Source organism: Dendrobates tinctorius, unplaced genomic scaffold (assembly GCF_039654945.1).
Source record: "Dendrobates tinctorius isolate UK_male_01 unplaced genomic scaffold, ASM3965494v1 ptg000155l, whole genome shotgun sequence".
Taxonomy (NCBI): Eukaryota; Metazoa; Chordata; class Amphibia; order Anura; family Dendrobatidae; genus Dendrobates; species Dendrobates tinctorius.
Genome location: NW_027361822.1, coordinates 22253880 through 22276623, shown reverse-complemented (window position 1 = coordinate 22276623; position 22744 = coordinate 22253880).

Sequence of the window (22744 nt, the reverse complement as noted above, 5' to 3'; positions counted from 1 at the left end):
ATCCCATCTGCTGCTCCATTTTAAAATGGGGATAAGGGACTTCCGGTTCCTGCGCCGCCATGTGCAGACACATGTGAGGGAGCTCCTGCTGACCGCCGCAAATACTCTGCATTTACACAGAGCCCTGACTCACAGAAGGTACTGGGATAATCGTGAGATCATCCGGGACCGTCCGCAACATAGATCGGTTTGTCACGAGAGGCGCAGGGAAGGAGCAGAGGGAGGAGAAGGTCGGAGGAGGCCTGCAGAGTGGGAGCACAGTAATGGCGACGGAGAAACAGGGCAAGCACATGAGGAGAGAGAACGGGAGGAGGAAGCCCCAGAGAAAGAAGGAAATTTCAGCCAGGGGGAGACAGTGGAGGCAAGAGGCACATTGGAAATGCAGCTACGTGCCCATGGCTCATTAAACTTTAAACAGCTAGCAAAAGAAATGGCATCATACCTTGTTGAAGACTTTAAGCAGGCAGTGGCTGACATGATCCAATCTACCACTAAAGAGCTGCAAAGCAAGATGACTCATCAGGAGCAGAAACTGCAGGAAGCCGAGCAGAGAATCTCTGAGGTGGAGAACAAAGTCAGCTAGAAAAACAAGTCAGTGACTTAAAGAAACAAGCCTCCTACACTGTGGATAAACTAGAGGATCTGGAGAATAGGTCCCGCAGAAGCAATCTGAAAATGATAGGCCTCCCAGAGACAATAAACACACAGCAGCTAAATGATATCTGTGAGGTGGAATTGCCAAAAGCACTGGGACTGTCCTATAACTGCAGAGTGGAGCGTGCACACAGGATAGGCCCCCCCAGAGAGGCCTCTGAGGCTGAGAGGGGCAGGGATAAACAGAATAACAAGGAAGCTCAGAGACCACGTCAGGCAGTGGCGAAATACTTGAACTTTTAGGGTACGTGCACACGCTGCGGATTCCGCTGCGTTTCCGCAGCGGTTTTGGCCGCTGCGGACCCGCAGCAGCTTTAGCTGCGGTGTACAGTACCATTCAAATGAATGGGGAAAAAAAACCGCTGTGCCGACGCTGCGGAAAAATCCGCGCGGATTTGCTGCGGTTTTGAATCCGCAGAAAGAATTGCATGTCAATTCTTTCTGCGGAAACCGCTGCGGGTTCCTATCTCCACCATTGTGGAGATAGTGAATCCGCAGGACCAAACCGCAGGCAAAACCGCAGATAATCCGCAGGTCTTTTGACCTGCGGATTATCTGCGGTTTTTGCAAAATCCGTGCGGATTAATCCGCAGCGGATTCCGCAGCGTGTGCACACACCCTAAAGATAAGAAATACTCAGGGCTTATAAAGGAAGAAGGCGACCGCTGATGATTCAGGGACATAAAGTCCTTTTATTTGGAGACTATTCAGCAGAGGTGACACGGAGAAGGGCATTCAGCGAAGCATGCACTGTTGTTTAAACGCAACATCAGATTCCAGCTAAACTACCCTGCAACGCTGCGTTTTAGGACAAGAGATGGTGTGATGAGGTCATTTACAGATCCCAAGGAGGCCATGAAAATTATGTCCCAGCAGCAACCTTCATCTGGCCAGCAATCACCTGATAACACCAGCCCGCCGAGAGAGGAGACAGGGGGAGATGCTGAGGACGAGAGGGGGAGACCCTATCCGTATAGCCTGAGGTCGGATTTGCATTTGGAAGGAGATAATGAAAGAGAGACAATGGCTAAGGAACAAAGAACCCCAATGACAAGGGCGTTCAGAAAGAACCAAACAAGACAGAATACTAAATGATCGAATGCTTATGAGATTGTGTCAAGATATATCCTGGGGTCAGCATAAGTGAAAAGTATGACTGGAATACCTCACATGATAATATGAAGATGGAAGGGAGAAATTTTTGTGGTCCAGGTTGAGCTACAGAAAGACTACTTACATTACATTCCCAATCACCTAAAATAGGAAGACGTACAGTAATAAGGGATATCATCTGTGAACCACATGGTGGTGTACAAAACTTACAAATTCACAGGTATGTTCACCTGACCGGGTCAATATCAGACGGAACTATGTATGTTCAAGGAAGACTACAGGACAGCTGGTGGAGAGATCCCCCCTTCTCCTATTTCTTTTTTTTCTTTCCCATCTTATTTCTTTTCACAGGTTCTGTTGGACTGAATGGAGAATTTGGGGTGCTGATTTAATTGGTCTGCAAGCTGATCATACTGGCTGATGGCGAATTTGCGACTTCCAGGTTTATGGACATTGTGAGGTTTTCACAACAAAAAGACATATATGAAGTTGGGATAATGATGACCAGATGTGATGTTTATACTAGGTAAAAGACAAGATCTTCATTGAATGTTGATGGGAGTATTTTGTGTTAAATTAAGACATCTTCCAGGGGGACAGTATCATACAAATGCTAGGTTCACATTGGGAGATATTGCTTGGGGGGATAAAGGGGGTGGGAGTGAAGTTTTTTTTATACCTCTCTGACATCAAAAAGGAGAGATGGAGAAGGACTTTAAGATAATATGGTTGTGAATATTAAGATGTTGGGAAATTGATTTGATAAATTAAGGGAAATAGATGTTGATCTAAGATTTCAGAATTTCAAGGTTACATGAGGGTCAGGGCTCAGATAGAGAATGGATATAAAATAGGTACAACATGATAATTATGGGATAATAGGCGGGCGGGAAATTGTTTCTCTCTTGGTTTGGATAATGTCGGAAAAAAGAGGAGTCAACAAAGAGGTTGTTATATGGAGAGAGGGTGAGATGAGAAGGGGGGGGAAAAAAGGAAGGGAGGGAAGTTAAAGTTCTTGAGTCCACTACTATTGTACTAATTTATTACTGACTGAGATGACATTGACTGGCAGTCCATACCTGAGAGGGAGAAGCTTCACACGTCCTCGCAGAAGAAAACATTTTGCAATTAAAAATGGTTAGATAAATAACATGGATTATAAAAGGGTTGCGCTCACCACATAAAAGGATGATGATACTTCGTCACCTGAAAAGATTGAAAGCAGATATAGCCTTGCTTCAGGAGACACACTTGGGTAAAGACTTTTTTAGAATGAAGAAATTATGGGTGGGAGAAGTTTATGGTTCTAGCTCGGTAGACAGAGAAGCAGGAGTCCTAATACTTATACATAAAGCATTGGCACACAAAGTTTCATGCGTAGAAATGGACCAGGAGGGTAGGGTAATTAGAGATAAATAATGAGAGTATTACCCTGTACAATATATACGCCCCGAACATAAATCAAAAGAAATTTTTTATGTCCTTACAGAACAAAATACTGGCTGATAGTGGTAAAAACATAATCATTGGAGGAGATTGTAATGAGGTGCTTAAGGAGGAAGAGGACAGGAAAGGGAGCTTAAAGGGGTTGTCCAGGCTTTTCACATAATCTCAGTACATATCTGGGCTGCAGAATTATGACAATAAGTAATTTACTTTCTGTCACTAGTTTGCACGGTTTTCTAGATATTCTGAACAGAACGTCCAAGGGGGGGTGTTATGGCATTGAAATGAGGACTAGTCGTAACCTCCTACTCTACCCCAAACATGCCCTCTATAGCAACAACCCCACCCTCCATAGCTACAGGCCCTCCCCATCCACATGAAGAAGCCCTCCTCACACAGTAACAAATCCTCCCCCTCTAGCAGCCTCACTGCAGAGAGCAGACCACCCAGCTGCTCCTCCCCCAGACACACGCTGAACAGTGATCTATGGAAAGTGAAACTAGTGAGGAGGGAAAATCGTCCTGTATTCTGGGCCACTCCATGATTACAATACATAACTTATTATCAGTAATTCCTTCCCTCACTATCCCAGGCTGCTGGCAGCAGTGAGAACAGACTGTGTGATGGCCAGTGATGGGGGTCTGCAGCTTCTAATCTGCACAGGAGATGGCAGTCACTGATGTAATCTGTTGTGTGACAAAGCCTCTGCTGTGTGAATGAGACAGCTCTGTGTCACTGATTTCTTCGCACAGCAGCAGATTTGGTGCAGTGCATGTGAGAAGCTCCACCAAACTCCCAGCAAGCTCCAGTGACCAGCACCACCCACTGCCCACTCATTGGCTGGTAGTAAACTGCACCAGCACTCATCTTTATCATCATTCCAGCATTGGAAAGAACACAGCAGTGATCCTGTATTTGTGAAAGCAGCACAATACATACATACATACATACATACATACATACACCCCCCAACACTTCACACTGTTACAGCTGCTGATTGGACAGGCTGCTCCCATCAGTATTTGTGTCATTAGAGACACAGTGCTCAGTGCCTGTGACAGATCGCTGATCTGTCACAGTGATCTGTGATGTGACAGATCAGCGATCTGTCACAGGACAGTGATGTCCCACCTGGGACAATGTAATAAAGTTAAAAAAAAACAGTGTAAAAATAATTTTAAAAAAATCGCTAAATTAGTAAAAAAAAAAAAAATATTCCCCAATAAATTCATTTTTTTAAAATAAAAAAACAATAAAAGTACACATATTTGGTATCGCCGCGTCCGTAACGACCCACCCTATAAAACTGTCCCATTAGTTAACCCCTTTAGCGAACCCCTTAAAAAATAATAAAAAAACAGGTAAAAAATGATTTATTATCATACCACCGAACAAAAAGTGCAATAACGCGCGATCAAAAAGACGCATATAAATATCCATGGTACCGCTGAAAACGTCAGCTTGTCCCGCAAAAAAACGAGCCATGATACAGCGTCATTCGCAAAAAAATAAAAAAGTTATAGCTCGCAGAATAAAGCGATGCAAAAATAATTATTTTTTATATAAAATAGTTTTCATTGCATAAAACTGCCAAAACATAAAAAAGACCTAAATGAGGTATCGCTGTAACCGTACTGACCCGAAGAATAAAACCGCTTTATCAATTTTACCGCACGCGGAACGGTGTAAACGCACCCCCCAAAAGAAATTCATGAAAAGCTGGTTTTTGTTCATTCTGCATCCCAAAAATCGGAATAAAAAGCGATCAAAAAATGTCACGTGCCCGAAAATGGTATCAATAAAAATGTCAATTCGTCCCGCAAAAAATAAGCCCTCACATGACTCGGTGGGTCATAATATGGAAAAATTATAGCTCTCAATATGTGGTGATTAGTGTTGAGCATTCCGATACCGCAAGTATCGGGTATCGGCCGATATTAGCTGTATCGGAATTCCGATACTGACTTCCGATACTTTTTTCATATCGGATACCGGAATCGGAAGTTCCCATAATGCTGTGAGCCCGCTCGCTTTGATTCAGCCAATGGGAATCCTCAGAAGTGTGGGCACATCCTGTTAGGCATGTAGGCATGTTAACTATTGGCATGGCTGTGATTGGCTGCTGAAATGATGTCATGATGCACTATAAAAGCCGCCGCCATTTCTGGTCACTCTGCTGTGAATTCAGTTAGGGACAGGCTGCTGTTGAAGACAGTGAGGGACAGTTAGAAATAGCGATTCTACCAAACATATTGTGCTTTAACCAGGCTACATAAACCACCACTGTAGCTTTCTTTTCCCTAGCAGCAGTGTTCACAGCTGTCTGCAAGGGCTGTGTGAGTGCAGCTCACGCTGTGGAGTGGGTCCTGCAGCCACGCCTGGTTGTAGGCTGCCCAGCGTGCTTCACTGCTGCCTCATACATATTTCTCTTTTTGAGCTGCTTATTTTAAAAAAAATGATATCTAGTGTGCATCCATCCGTATCCATATACGTTGGTTGCAAACACTAGTAGTAGACAGCGGAGCCTTTCTGCAGCCTTTCAGTGCTAGTGCCCACTTAGCTGCACTGTTCACGGCTGTCTGAGAGGTCTCTGACTGTGTGTGAGTGCAGCTCACGCTGAGTAGTGTGTCCTGCAGCTACATCTGGTTGTAGGCCGCTCAGCGTGCGTCACTGCCTCACACATATTTTTCTTTAATTGCAGCTCATTTTTTCTTCTCCTATTAGTGTGCATCCATCCCTATCCATCTACATTGGTTGGTTGCAAACACTGTATAGGAGTAGATAGAGGAGCCTTTTTTCTGGCTTGTGCCCTTCATCTGCAGCCAGATTAGTATTACCCAATTTTTTTGGAGCCTCATCTTTTGCATTGTAGGTTACCTGCCTGCATTATAATAGCTCCAAAAAGTTGGTGATACTATCACTTTCATAGAATCATAGAATCGTAGAGTTGGAAGGGACCTCCTAGGCCATCTGGTCCAACCCCCTGCTCAAAGCAGGATTCGCTAAATCATCCCAGTCAGATGTCTGTCCAGCCTCTGTTTGAAGACTTCCATTGAAGGAGAACTCACCACTTCTCGTGGCAGCTTGTTCCACTCATTGATCACTCTAACTGTCAAAAAGTTTTTTCTAATATCTAATCTGTGTCTCCTCCCATTCAGTTTCATCCCATTGCTTCTAGTCTTTCCTTGTGCAAATGAGAATAAAGTTGATCCTTCTACAATGTGACAGCCCTTTAGATATTTATAGACCGCTATTAAGTCTCCTCTCAGTCTTCTCTTTTGCAAACTAAACATTCCCAAATCCTGCAACCTTTCCTCATAAGACAGGGTTTGCAGACCGGTCACCATTCTGGTCGCTCTTTTCTGAACTTGCTCCAGTTTGTTGATGTCTTTTTTAAAATGTGGTGCCCAAAACTGGACACAATATTCCAGATGAGGTCTGACCAAAGAGGAGTAGAGGGAAATAATGACTCCACGTGATCTAGACTGTATGCTTCTGTTAATACATCCTAGAACTGCATTTGCCTTTTTTGCTGCTGCATCACACTGTTGACTCATATTCAGTCTGTGATCTATTAGTCTACCCAAGTCTTTTTCACATGTGCTGTTGCTTAGCCCTATTCCTCCCATTCTGTATATGCTTTTTTCATTTTTATTGCCCAGATGTAGTACTTTGCATTTTTCCCTGTTAAAAACCATTCTGTTAGTTGCTGCCCACTTCTCCAGTTTATTTATATCTTTTTGAATCCTCTCTCTCTCTTCTCTAGTATTAGCTATCCCTCCTAGCTTTGTGTCATCAGCAAATTTATTCAGTTTACCCTCAATTCCTTTATCTAAATCGTTGATAAAGATGTTGAACAATACAGGGCCCATGACAGAGCCCTGTGGTACCCCACTTGAGACATTCTTCCAACTGGATGTGCAGCCATTTACAACCACTCTTTGGGTCCGATCACTAAGCCAGTTATGAATCCACCTAACAGTTGCCTTGTCCATTCCATACTTAGTCATTTTTTCAATAAGGATTGTATGAGATACTTTATCAAATGCTTTGCTGAAGTCAAGATATACTATATCTACAGCATTTCCTTGATCCACCCAATCAGTGATTCCGTCATAGAAGGAAATTGAGTTAGTCTGACATGACTTATTAGTTACAAACCCATGCTGACTCTGTTTAATCACTTCATTCTTATCCAGGTACTGACATACATGTTGTTTAATAATTTGTTCAAAGATCTTTCCTGGTATAGAAGTCAGACTCACTGGCCTATAGTTGCCTGGGTCCACCTTCTTCCCCTTTTTGAAGATAGGAACAACATTTGCTCTTCTCCAGTCTTCTGGGACTTCTCCTGTTCTCCAAGAATTTTCAAAGATTATGGAGAGGGGTTCAAAAATTTCTTCTGCTATCTCCTTCAGTACTCTGGGGTGTAATTCATCTGGACCTGGAGACTTGAATTCATTTAGGTTAGCTAAGTGTTTCCTCATTATCTTTCTGTTTATAGATAACCTGGATTCTTCTATTCCCTTAATAGGACAGTGAAGAACAGTTGATGATACATTTCCTTTCTGAAAGAAAACAGATGCAAAATAGGAATTTAAAAGTTCGGCCTTCTCAACATCCTATCTTACCATTTCATCATTTTCATCCTGTAAAAATCCTATAGCATCTTTGATTTTTCTTTTACTTTTCACATATCCCCAAAATCCTTTATTATTGCTTTTGACATCTCTTGCAAGCCTCAATTCATTGTCCGCTTTAGATAATCTGATTTGTGCCCTGCAGGTTCTGCAGACAGCATTATAGCATTATATTCTTCTTTAGATATGCCTCCCTCTTTCCATTTTATAAACATTTTTTTCTTCCTTTTTAGCATGTGCTTAAGTTCTGTGTTCATCTATCCTGGTTTCCTTAAATGCTTCCTATTCTTCCCTCTTTTGGGAATTGTTAACAATCGTGCTTTGAGAATTTCATTTTTCAAGATTTCCCATCCTTCCTGGACATTTTTGTCTTTAAGGATATCCAGCCATTGGATCCCTCCAATTCTCTTTCTGAATCCCTTAAAATCTGCCTTTCTGAAATCTAACCTTGACGTCTGAGTCTTCACAGGTCTTCCTCCTCTAGTTATCCAAAATTCTAAAATAGCATGGTCGCTACCTCCTAGGGTCCCAGCCACTTTTACCTCCTCAACCATTTCCTCCCTGTTTATAAGGATTAGATCCAAGGTAGCAGTTCCCCTTGTTTTCTTCCCTACCATTTGGAAGATAAAGTTGTCAGCAAGAGAGGATAAGAATTTCCTTGACCTGTTAGTTTTGCCTGTTAGAGATTCCCAACAAATGTTCTGTGAGCCTGGATGTTACTGCCACCTCCAGCGGCTCCTGTGACGTTAACAGGGCCAGTGCCTTTGCATTTAATTTTGCCAAGCGACTCTGTGTCTGAACAGAACCGCTCCTAGCATTCGGGTGACGTTAACCCGTGCGCACTACAGCACCTTCTAGTGCATCTGCCATTGTCCAGCAGCGGTCTAGTCACCTACCGCACGGTGGACCCCGGGCGGCGAACGCACCTCCTATTATTTATATTTGGTGCGTTCTGCCGTCCCTAACATTACACTAGCGCCAGGGTCTGGCTGGCAATGGCAGACGTGCAGCAGTTGCAGCGCTATATTCGGCAGCTGGAGAGCAGGTTGGCAGCTATTGAGAGCGCCAACTCAGCTACGAATACCGCGCTAGCTGCTGCCCAGACAGTCGCCGAGGCTGTCTCACGTGCGCCCGCTCTTTTGCCCATGCCGACACTTTCTCGCCTCCCGCTTCCCGACAAATTTTCGGGTGACAGCGCCACCTGTAGGGGATTCGTCAGTCAGTGCTCAATTCAGCTTGAGTTACTGGCTGCACGGTTTCCTACAGAGCGGGCTAAGGTGGGGTTTATTGTCTCACTTTTGTCTGGCAGAGCATTACAGTGGGCCACGCCATTGTGGGAACGTGATGATCCCGTGGTTCAGGGTGCTGCGCAGTTCCTCGCGGCCCTGAAGCAGGTCTTTTTGGGACCACGGATCACGCACGACACCTCTTTACAATTTCTCTCCCTAACACAGGGGTCACTCTCGGTCAGCCATTATGCCGTCCGGTTCCGGACATTGGCTTCCGAGTTAGAGTGGCCGGACAAAGCCTTAGTCCCAGTGTTTTGGAGAGGGTTGGCTGAGCACGTTAAGGACGCTCTAGCTACCAGAGAGGTTCCCACGAGTCTGGAGGATTTGATTGCCGTTTCCACCCGCATTGACCTCCGGTTTACGGAGCGCGGGCTGGAACGGGCACAATCCAGACATAGGGTTAACTTGGCTCCCACATTCACCAAACCACTAATATACCCCGCACAGGAGCTTTCACCCTCTGAACCTATGGAGGTGTCTCGCACCGGCTCTAAGCCACGACCGATGCGAAGCTCTGCACGTTGCTATCAGTGCCGACAGTTTGGTCACCCGGCTAGCACGTGTCCTCTGCGGGCGAAAAGGTGTCCATGCCCAGTGGCCGTAGGTAGTGGGCAGTCCGATATGAAACCCTTTTCACCCAAACCGGTATTCCGGGGCATCTTAGACAGTGGGTCCTCCACCTGGGAGGCAGAGGTTACCATGGACTCTGGGGCCGAGGGGAACTTTATGTCTTCTACCTTCGCCCAGAAACACGCCATTCCCCTGGTATTATTACCTCAGCCTCTGACCATCAGGGTGGTTAACGGAGCACCGTTACCTTCTCAGGTGACCATCAGACAGCTCCACTAGGGCTCACTATCTCACCCTCTCATCATGAGACTCTGTCCTGCTAATCCTGCCAGGCGGCATCGATCAGGTGCTGCTCGGGGTTCCCTGGCTTCGGTGCCACTCTCCTCATATCGAGTGGGCTACAGGGAAGATACTGGCCTGGAGCAAGGACTGCGAGGGAAGATGTCTGAGGGGTAGTCTTCAGGTGGCTTCCACTGAAGTGCCTGCGGATCTCTCCGCACTACCTAAACCCTACCACCAATACGCGGATGTCTTCTCCAAAAACTCTGCAGAGATGCTCCCGCCGCACCGTCCTTACGACTGCCCGATAGACCTCATGCCAGGCACAGAACCTCCTAGAGGCTGTGTGTATCCAATATCTCTCCCTGAGACTGAAGCTATGTCACAATACATCCGGGAGAACCTGGCTAGAGGTTTTATCAGAAAGTCGGTGTCACCGGCTGGTGCAGGGTTCTTCTTCGTTCAGAAGAAGAGCGGAGAGTTACACCCCTGCATAGACTACAGAGGTCTCAATGCGATCACGGTTAAAAATAAATACCCTCTACCGTTGATCTCTGAGTTGTTTGACAGGTTGCGAGGGGCCCAGATCTTTACTAAGTTGGATCTGCGAGGGGCATACAACCTGATCCGCATTCGCGAAGGAGATGAATGGAAGACAGCTTTTAATACCAGGGATGGCCATTACGAATATCTGGTTATGCCTTTTGGCCTTTGTAATGCACCAGCTGTCTTTCAGGATTTTGTCAACGACGTCTTCCGCGACATGCTTTCTAACTTGGTGGTGGTATATCTGGATGATATACTCATCTTTTCGCCAGATTTGACTACCCACCGGAGGGACGTCTGCAGGGTCTTTGACCGTCTGCGGGCGCATTCTCTCTTTGCCAAGCTGGAGAAGTGCCAGTTTGAGCAGGAGTCCTTGCCGTTCCTGGGCTATATCATCTCGGCCCAGGGGCTGGCCATGGATCCTGCCAAACTGCAAGCGGTAATGGACTGGCAAGAACCTCATTCACTCAAAGTGGTGCAGCGCTTTCTGGGGTTCGTGAACTATTACCGCCAGTTTATACCACACTTTTCCACCCTGGTAGCTCCTTTGGTTGCTCTCACTAAAAAAGGAGCTAACCCCAACGCTTGGTCTGAACAGGTCTCCAAGGCCTTCTCGGCTATAACGTCTCATTTTGCTGGCGCTCCCATCCTACATCATCCCGATGTGAACAAGCCATTTATACTAGAGGTAGATGCCTCCTCTGTCGGTGCAGGAGCAGTTCTTTTCCAAAAGGACGCTCAAGGTCGGAAGCATCCCTGCTTCTTCTTCTCAAAGACCTTCTCACCGGCAGAGAAGAATGACTCCATCGGTGACAGGGAGCTGCTAGCCATGAAGTTAGCCATTTCAGAATGGAGACATCTCCTGGAGGGGGCTCGGTTTCCCTTCCAGGTATATACGGACCACAAAAATCTGGTCTATTTACAGACTGCCCAGCGCCTGAACTCCCGTCAGGCTAGGTGGTCGCTCTTCTTTTCCCGCTTCCGCTTCACCCTGCACTACCTTTCTGGAGAGAAGAACGTCCGTGCGGATGCTCTCTCACGCTCGGTGGTCTCGGCGGAAGAAGTAGAGGCTGAGCCTCGGTTAATTCTCCCGACGGAGAGTTTTACAACCGTGGCTCCAGTCGCTCTCGAGTCAGTGCCACCAGGCAAGACCTTGGTGCCTCCTCAGCTACGGCCGGAGGTCCTCGCCTGGGCACATGCCTCCAGGGTGGGTGGTCATTTTGACAAAAAACGGACCACCGAACTCCTGGCAAGGTCATATTGGTGGCCACATATGGCTCGAGATGTCAAGGAATACGTGCAAGCATGCGTCTCGTGTGCTCGAAACAGACCCTCTAGACAGAGGCCGGCGGGGCTGTTGTATCCCCTGCCAGTGGCAGATAGACCGTGGGAGATGGTTGGCATGGATTTCATAGGTGGCCTGCCCAAGTCTGGTGGCAGTACGGTCATCAGAGTGGTCACCGACCATTTTTCCAAAATGGTGCATCTGGTGCCACTCGCACGCCTGCCTTCCGCTCGAGGTCTGGCCACTTTGTTTATTAAGCACGTATTCCGTTTGCATGGCATGCCGGACAAAATCGTGAGTGACCGAGGTCCCCAGTTTGCGTCTCGGTTTTGGAGGGAGCTCTGCAGCCTACTCAGCATCGAGCTAAATCTGTCCTCCGCCTACCATCCCGAGACGAATGGCTTGGTCGAGAGAGCCAATCAAACCTTGGTCACCTATCTACGGCATTTTGTCTCTGCCAGGCAGGATGACTGGGCATCCTTGCTACCTTGGGCTGAATTTGCCCTAAACAATGTGGTGGCTGATTCCACTGGACAGACGCCCTTCCTCTTAAACTACGGTCAACATCCACGCGTCCCTGTCCCGATGCCAGTGTCCTCCACTGACTCCAGGGTGGCAGACTGGGCAGTGGAGGCCCGGGACATTTGGGATCGCACTCAGGATGCTATCCGGGCATCTAAAGAAAGGATGAGGGCGTCCGCCGACACGCATCGGCGGCCCGCGCCAAGCTTCTCCCCTGGTGACATGGTATGGCTCTCTACCCGAAATATTAAACTGCGGGTCGAGTCTCCCAAGTTCGCACCGCGATACATTGGACCATTCAAGGTCCTTGAGCGACTTAGCTCGGTGGTCTACCTCCTCAAACCAGTTCACATGATCCGGTTTCCTGAGTCATCTGCCGGGTCATCAGACTTATCGTCTGACGAGTTTGAGGTTAAACGCCATCGTGGGGCGCAGGTTTGTCCGTGGCAAAAAATTTTATTTGGTGGACTGGAAGGGTCATGGTCCCGAGGCTCGGACCTGGGAGCCGGTGGAAAACATTCATGCACCGCTCTTGATCGCGGCCTTTGAGCACAGTGAGGCTCAGAGGCGGGGGGGGCCCTAGGAGGGGGGTAATGTTAGGCGTCGGATTCCTGGCAATGCACAGCGGGAATCCAGAGCCAGACATCCTGCGGTCTCCCATTCTCCTCCGACCGCTCAGACTCGGGCTCAGCAATCACGGCGAGCCTGGCATTCTCAGACGCATTCTGTGAGCCTGGATGTTACTGCCACCTCCAGTGCAGCAATGGTAGCGCAACCTGCTTTGCAGGGAACCGCTCCAGAGGCTAAGTCCTCGTGCCGTGCTACTGGGCATGCCCGCAGCGTGCCCTCTCAGTGGAGAGCAGGGGTCACATGTGCAGGTCCTGTGTCAGATCTGATTGGTCCTTCCTAAAGTATTGGAAGGTCCCGGAAGCGCATGGCCGAGCCGCCATGCGGGGCTAGTGTAGCATATTATTCTGTGTGTGTGTGTATGGTGATGGATGCATGGACTGGTGTCTGACTCATTATGAAACCCCTACCCTCTGATATTACGAGTGGTGACTGAGTGTGTATAGTCCATGAAAAGGGAAAAGTATATGCACACAAATAGGGATCACCACAAAGATATGAAAAAAGTATCAATTTTATTAATGGACACAACAAACAGACACTTTGTGGTTAAAAACAATTAAAAAGTCTGAACAACCAGACATTGATAACAAAACAAAGACAATGGGTCATTTTGATAAATAGTTAAATGCTATGGGTCCCAAGACCAACCATACAGTATAATGCCAGGTATCTGCTAGTTACCATAACCTAGGGTCTATCAAATCAATTGTTATGACAATCATGACCTCAAATCAAAAAAATACCATATTATCAATAACTACTATGGTTACATAGAAATTCTACATATACCATGGACAGAAAATTGAATGCTTATGTTGCCAACACAAATAAACAGACATTAATAAGTCCCTTTCCCTAGCGTGATATCACCTGGTTTCTGAGGATGAACAAGCTACCGGGTAGGTTACATGGGACCCCCAAACCCACGCGTATCGACACAGTGATGTGTCTTTCTCAAGGTCAGTGTGATGTTCTGTTGATGTCCTTTATATACCTATCCAATTAGTAATCACTCTTACCAGCTGAGTTTCAGAGTGGGGGAGAAAGGTAGATCGGATCTGAGTTTAATGAAACAGCGTCCTGCTCCCATCCGTGTGCAGGAGCTTATATTAAGATCATATATCACATCAATACATTCAAGCACCAAAACATAAGGTGACGTATAGTGTGAATAAGGTCACAATTTGATGTGTCAAAAAATAATCTGGACACTGGCACAACATAACAGTAATAATAAGCTTTATCTGTGCACTCAATATAATGCGCTAAAAGCGCTACCATAAGATGACGCATAATGTGAATACAGCCACAAAATATATCTGTTCACTCAATACAACGACACCCAGATTTAATAACCCTTGCTAACACCATGGCTTAATGCGCTAAAAGCGCTACCATAAGATGACGCATAGTGTGAATCCGGCCACAATGTAATGTGTCAAAAAAGTGATCTTGACACTGATGCAGCATGACAGTAAAAATATATCTGTTCACTCAAAATAACGAGCCCCAGATCTAACAGCCCTTGCTAGCACCACGGTTTAGTGTGCTAAAAGTGCTACCATAAGATGACGCATAGTGTGAATACAGCCAGAGTGTAATGTGTCAAAGAATGGTCTAAACACTGGCACAGTATGGCAGTAAAAATATATCTGTTCACTCAATATTACGACACCCAGATTTAATAGCACTTACTAGCACCACCGCTTAATGCGCTAAAAGCGCTACCATAAAATGACGCATAGTGTGAATGCAGCCGCAATATAATGTGTCAAGAAGTGGTCTATACACTGACACATCATGACAATAAAATATATCTATTCACTCAATATCCAGATTTAATAACCCTTGCTGGCACCACGGCTTAATGCGCTAAAGGCGCTACCATAAGATGACGCATAGTGTGAATCCGGCCACAGTATAATGTGTCAAGAAATGGTCTATACACTGACACAGCATGACAGTGAAAATATATCTGTTCACTCAATATAACGATATCCAGATTTAGTAACCCTTGCTAGCACCACGGCTTAATGCGCAAAAAGCGCTACCATAAGATGACGCATAGTGTAAATACAGCCACAATTTAATGTGTCAAAAAGTGGTCTTGACACCGGCACAGCATGACAGTAAAAATATATATCTGTTCACTCATTATAATGACACCCAGATTTAATGGCCCTTACTAGCACCACGGCTTAATGCGCTGAAAGCGCTACCATAAGATGACGCATAGTGTGAATACAACCACAATGTAATGTGTCAAAAAGTGGTCTAGACACTGGCACATCATGACAGTAAAAATATATCTGTTCACACAACATAACACCCAGACCCAGTAGCCCTTGCTAGAAGCTCCACGAAAATATAGGGAAAATCATATATAGTCACCAGGTTATTCAAATCAGATATAATTGTGAAGTCTACGTGTTTATATGTTCATAATTTATCTTGATGAAATCAAGCACCCTCCTATATTTTAAGTCACTCAGAAACCAGGCTCTGATATCATGCCATATAGATATAGACTTAACAGGGTTACTTACCTAATCCTGAAGAAGCTAACCATCTGCACGAAATTCTCCTGCAGATGTTGATGACCAACATATTAAGACACAGAGCATTTGAGTCAGACATGAACATGAGTTATTTTAGTATCAAAGGTCCATCCATATGAAGTTCCAATATAATACAAGGACTAGACCACAACTTGTGTACCATCAATAAGAAACATAATCATCACAAGATAATTAGTCTTAAGTGTCCAAATATTATCCAAGATGTAACGAATTGGTGGTTGTTCTATCCCAATCAACTTCATCATCACGTATCTTTCAGAAGGTATTCTCCCAGATTTGGATCCCAGTCCTAGAGCCCTACGGACAAAACAAAAGAAGAGAAAACGTCATGGGGCTGGGGGTTCACGGGAGGAATCAGTGTATCTAGACCAACTGTAGACTGGTCATCAAAGGAGATAAGAAGATAGTAAGTTAACTCTCTTTGTAGAACCCTGTATACAGCAGCTCTTCATTTAAACCCCCTGGAGCCAAGCTTTTGAGTTCAAAGATCCATCTGGCTTCACGCCTCAATAGCTCATTTGTAATTTTACCTCCCCTGATGCTTGTCTGAACTCCTTCCAGCCCCATGACTCGAAGTGACTTTGGACTACCACCATGACATTCCAAAAAATGAGCTGCCACAGACGTGATCTGTTTTTCTTTAGTTTTATCAACTCTAGCCGTGGCTATATTAGAGAGATGTTGTTGAACTCTCCTGCGCAACTCTTGTGTGGTTTGACCCACATACACCTTATTACAACCACAAACCAGTGCATAGACCAAATTGCGCGAACGACAATTGAAATATGCCCTAGACTGGACCTGTATAGGTATACCTGGTATTGAAAGCCCCCTAGTCGCAATCATCAGTGGGCATACTGTACAATTACCACAAGGGAATGATCCCTTGTTGGAATTACCACATCTGATTTTGGTTTTGGAACGTCTGAAATGGCTATTCGTAAGGTAGTCCTTAAGGTTTGTTGCTCTCCTTGCTATCATCCTAGGCCTCTCAGAGATAAAATTCTTTAGTTTATTCTCACTACAAAGAATATCCCAATTGTTGTTCAAAATTCTATAAATATCACCCGATTGATTAAGCCGTGGTGCCAGCAAGGGTTATTAAATCTGGATATTGAGTGAATAGATATATTTTATTGTCATGATGTGTCAGTGTATAGACCACTTCTTGACACATTATATTGCGGCTGCATTCACACTATGCGTCATTTTATGGTAGCGCTTTTAGCGCATTAAGCGGTGGTGCTAGTAAGTGCTATTAAATCTGGGTGTCGTAATATTGAGTGAACAGATATATTTTTACTGCCATACTGTGCCAGTGTTTAGACCATTCTTTGACACATTACACTCTGGCTGTATTCACACTATGCGTCATCTTATGGTAGCACTTTTAGCACACTAAACCGTGGTGCTAGCAAGGGCTGTTAGATCTGGGGCTCGTTATTTTGAGTGAACAGATATATTTTTACTGTCATGCTGCGTCAGTGTCAAGATCACTTTTTTGACACATTACATTGTGGCCGGATTCACACTATGCGTCATCTTATGGTAGCGCTTTTAGCGCATTAAGCCATGGTGTTAGCAAGGGTTATTAAATCTGGGTGTCGTTGTATTGAGTGAACAGATATATTTTGTGGCTGTATTCACATTATGCGTCATCTTATGGTAGCGCTTTTAGCGCATTATATTGAGTGCACAGATAAAGCTTATTATTACTGTTATGTTGTGCCAGTGTCCAGATTGTTTTTTGACACATCAAACTGTGGCCGTGTTCACACTATGCGTCACCTTATGTTTTGGTGCTTGAATGTATTGATGTGATATATGATCTTAATATAAGCTCCTGCACACGGATGGGAGCAGGACGCTGTTTCATTAAACTCAGATCTGATCTACCTTTCTCCCCCACTCTGAAACTCAGCTGGTAAGAGTGATTACTAATTGGATAGGTATATAAAGGACTTCAACAGAACATCACACTGACCTTGAGAAAGACACATCACTGTGTCGATACGCGTGGGTTTGGGGGTCCCATGTAACCTACCCGGTAGCTTGTTCATCCTCAGAAACCAGGTGATATCACGCTAGGGAAAGGGACTTATTAATGTCTGTTTATTTGTGTTGGCAACATAAGCATTCAATTTTCTGTCCATGGTATATGTAGAATTTCTATGTAACCATAGTAGTTATTGATAATATGGTATTTTTTTGATTTGAGGTCATGATTGTCATAACAATTGATTTGATAGACCCTAGGTTATGGTAACTAGCAGATACCTGGCATTATACTGTATGGTTGGTCTTGGGACCCATAGCATTTAACTATTTATTAAAATGACCCATTGTCTTTGTTTTGTTATCAATGTCTGGTTGTTCAGACTTTTTAATTGTTTTTAACCACAAAGTGTCTGTTTGTTGTGTCCATTAATAAAATTGATACTTTTTTCATTTCTTTGTGGTGATCCCTATTTGTGTGCATATACTTTTCCCTTTTCATGTGCTCTAATCCATTTATATGCACCAGGTGATCCCACCTAAACTGATATTGTGGTTGGTGCCCGTTTACTCTATATCTTGAGTGTGTATAGTCAGCTCCAGGGTTGTGGCAAGCTACATGCCACTTGCTCCACGCCTACACTAGCGTCCGTCGGCGCCCGGTTCTCGGCGCCGATGCTTGCGGCCTTAGCTGCCGCTGCGCTGCAATACCAGCAGCTATTGGTGTTCGCGGCTGCGACGCCACATGCCGGCTCCTGTGACGTTAACAGGGCCAGCACCTTTGCATTTAATTTTGCCAAGCGACTGTGTCTGAACAGAGCCGCTCCTAGCGTTCGGGTGACGCTAACCCGTGCGCACTACAGCACCTTCTGGTGCATCTGCCATTGTCCAGCAGCGGTCTAGTCACCTACCGCACGGTGGACCCCGGGCGGCGAAGGCACCTCCTATTATTTATATTTGGTGCGTTCCGCCGTCCCTAACACTGAAGCTTCAATCTCTGTGCAGATAAACGCGTTTCTAACATACAATGCGACACCTCCTCCTCGTTTATCAAGTCTGTTTCTTGCAAGTAAGTTGTATCCTTCTAGTCTTGTATTCCAATCATGTGTATTGTCCCACCAAGTTTCAGTGACTTCAATGACATCATATTTATTTTCCTGTGTTAGTAGTTCCAATTCTCCTTGTTTGTTGCCCATGCTTTGTGCATTAGTATAGAAACATTTTAGTTTGTGATTTGTTTCTCTTTCTCCAATATTTTTATTAATTAGATTCTTTTGTCTTTGTTCTTCCTTTCCACTTCTAATAGCAGAGTTCTCAATAGCATTTGTCAGGTGTATGGCTTTTTCTGGTCTTTTGCTTCCCTTCCCATGTTGTTCTAGTTTAAAGCTCTCCTTACAAGTGTAGCAAGGCGACTTCCAAATACATGTTTTCCAGTCTTCGTAAGGTGCACCCCATCTCTAGCAAGTAGTCCATCGTAAAGGTAATTCACTCAAAGATCCATAAGTCCAAATCGTTGCTGACGGCACCATCGACGTAGCCAGTTGTTCACCTGCAGAATCTTATTCCACCTCCTTGTTCCATGGCCATCCACTGGGAGGATGGAATAAAAGACCACCTGGGCTCCCAGTTCTTTCACTTTCTTGCCTAAGTCTTCAAAGTCTCTGCAGATGGTTTCGAGGTCGTTTCTTGCAGTGTCATTTGTCCCCACATGTAGTAGCAGGAATGGCTAGTCATCTGTAGGTCTGAAGAGTCCTGATATCCTGTTAGACACATCTTTAATTTTTGCACCTGGAAGACAGCACATTTCTCTTGAAGTTATATCTGGTCTGCAGATAGCGGCCTCTGTTCCTCTCAACAGGGAATCCCCTATGACCACCACTCTCCTTTTCTTCTTCACAACATTTTTCTTTCTCCATCCAGGAGGACTCTGAAGGCGTACAAGGTTGCTGTTTGTGGGCAAAGTTTTATCCTGATGTATTTCTTCATCGTTTTCCTGCGTGAGAGCCTGGTACTGTTTCTTGAGAAGTATGGGTGCTGATTGCCACCTGATCCTCCTGCTTCTCTGGGTCACATGTCTCCATTCCTCTGTTTCTTCAGGTGCACTTCGAATTTCTTCTCTTTCTGTAACATGAAGAGATAATTCTGTTCTGTCTAAGAACTCCACCTTCTTTAATGATCTTCAATGTAGCTAACCTCTCTTCGAGATTTTGCAACTTTTCCTCCAACAGGGACACAAGCTTGCATTTGTGGCATGTGAAGTTTGGCTTTTCCACTGGTAAGTCTGTGAACATGCAGCAAGAAATGCAGCTCCCCAAATGGCTCCTGGCCTCTTCCATATTGAGATTTCTTAAAAACGATGAAAGATGAGCCAAAATTTCCAATTTCCTCTTTTCAGCTGCAACGGCCAAAACCCAGTGATCGTTGAGCTCGCGGATACTCTTCATTTATCTCAGAAGGCACTGGGAATATGCAAATGATCTCCTCAAGACTCTTCCCCTGGTTTTCCAATTTCCTCTTCTCAGCTGCAACTGCCAAAACCCAGTGATCGTTGATCTCGCAGAGACTCTTCACTTATCCCAGAAGGCACTGGGAATATGCAAATGATCTCCTCAAGACTCTTCCCCTGGTTTCAAATCTTTGGTCACATCCTTTTAGTTTTTTTTTCACAAAAAAAAACAAAGTTCACCAAACACTACATTTGAAAGTTGTGTAGGCCACATTAGCTCCTATTAAAGTATAGTCCACACCCACTTCATAAAATTAGTGTTTCTTCTACCTGTAACCAGCTGTTCAGGAATAAGCACACTAAGCCCCCCTTTGTACTTTTCTGCCTATCTTTATCAGTCTAGCAAGATGAAGAAGGCAGGGAGTAAGGCACGTGGGCGTGGAGTCTCAGCAGGGAGAGGACGTGGGGATTCTGCAGGCAGAGGACGTGGGGATTCTGTGCCTGCTGCGGGCACCAGTGAGTCAGCAGCCCCCAGTTTTAGCAGGCAACAGTTCTTTATGCGCAGCTTTGTAGGACCTCGCCGTACCCCACTGCTGCGGGAGGAACAAATTGAAGCCGTTGTCGGATGGATGGCGGCTAATGCATCGACTTCAATGACTTCCACATCCTCTCAGGACCAGAGCACCGAAGAACAACCATCTGTCTCTTCACCACCTGCCAAAGTGCCCAGGCAGTCAGAGAGCCCAGGACAGGAGCCATCACAGTCTCTACTTCTGTTCTCTGAATCTGTTGGCTTGGAAATAGGGGGCCAGCCAAGCAGCATTCCAGAATGTGAAGAAAAGGGAGTATGCAGTGATACGCAACTTCTTTGTCCCTCTGAATCTGAAGAGGCGGGTGGGCCAGTGCCTATGGTCAGCACACCTCAGTACGCATCAGATGATGACGAGACACAGGTGCCACTTTCTGGTGCGTACGGTGCTGACGAGACAACCCAGGAGAAGCAGGTGTTTGAAGAGGGGAGTGTAGATGATGAGGTCCTTGACCCATCATGGCGTGAGGAACAGGAAGGTGGTGGGAGCAGCTCTGAGGAAGAGATTCCCCGAACGGCCAAAACAGGAGGGAGGGGGCAGACTTGGTTGCCTGTAGCCTCCACTTCGGCACCCGTTAGGAGCATTCCTCTTTCAAAAGGCAAAACGGGCGCTCCCCAGACTTGCAGTGCGTGGTCCTTTTTTGACACAGTTGCAGATGACATTTGCTCTGTCAAATGCAAGCTGTGTCATCAGAGAGTCAAAAGAGGGAAAAATGTCAGCAACCTCAATACCACAAATATGTGGAAACATGTGCGGACCAAGTACGAGGTGGAGTTACACAGACACACTGAAGACGTAGGCCAACGTACAGCACCACCTACCACCTCTTCAGTTCCTGTTGGGGCCTCTTCCTCCAACTCACACACAGCTGGTTCGGCTTCCTCACAGGATCGCCAAGGAAGAACCTCTGGCACTGTTGTCCGGAGACCCTGTGACATTCCACCCACAGCACCACGTTCCCAGTCATCCTCACACTCCCAGGCCACTCGACAGCCATCGGTAGCACAGGCATGGGATAAAAGGCGGCCATACTCGGCAAACCATCCCCGAGCACAGTCTCTGAATGCTGGCATTGCCAAACTACTGGCACTTGAAATGCTCTCATTCAGGCTGGTGGAGACTGACACCTTCCGGGACTTCATGGCATTGGCACTCCCACAATACACCGTGCCCAGCCACTTTTATTTCAGCAGGCGAGCCGTCCCTGCCCTGCAGAAACATGTGGAAGCAAAAATAAAACATGTGCTACTAAACGCCGTTAGTAGCAAGGTCCATCTGACCACCGATGCGTGGACCAGTAACCATGGACAGGGACGATACCTTTCCCTCACTGCCCATTGGGTCAATGTTGTGGAGCCTGGTACAGATCTGGAGAGTGGCGCTGTATGTGTTCTGTCAACTCCACGGATTGCAGGAATCCAGTCTGTACACATAGACTCCTCCTATTCAAGTTCCTCAGAAACAGCGCAGCAGGAGCCTGTTACGACCGATATGAGCACAGCCATGGCCAAACGTCAATAGGTCGTACTCAAATTAATTTCTTTGGGGAATCGAAGCCACACAGCGCAGGAGCTCTGGAATGCCATCAAGCAGGAGAGTGACGTGTGGTTTGTGCCAGGGAATCTCCAGCCGGGCTTGGTAGTGTGTGACAATGGCCGAAATCTGGTGGCAGCTCTTGGCCTAGGCAACCTCACTCACATCCCATGTCTGGCACATGTGCTGAACTTGGTCGTGCAGAGCTTTCTGAGGAACTATCCGGATCTTGATGCACTGCTGCACAAGGTCCGCATAGAGTGCGCTCACTTGCGGCGTTCCAGCACGGCAAGATCGCGACTTGCTGCTCTGCAGCGCCGATTACACCAACCGGAACATCGCATCATATGTGACCTACCCACCAGGTGGAATTCAACGTTACATATGTTGGAGCGGTTGTGTGAGCAGCAGGCAGCAGTCATGGAGTACCAGCTGCATCAGGCGCAAACAAGTCGCACTGTGCGCCGGTCACACTTCAGCACCACTGAGTGGGCCTCTATGAAGGACATCTGCCTCGTTTTGTGTGCCTTCAATGATTCCACGCGGATGGCGAGTGCAGATGATGCACTAGTCAGCATGACTGTCCCCCTTATCTGCCTGCTTCAAATAACACTGCAAGCACCAAGG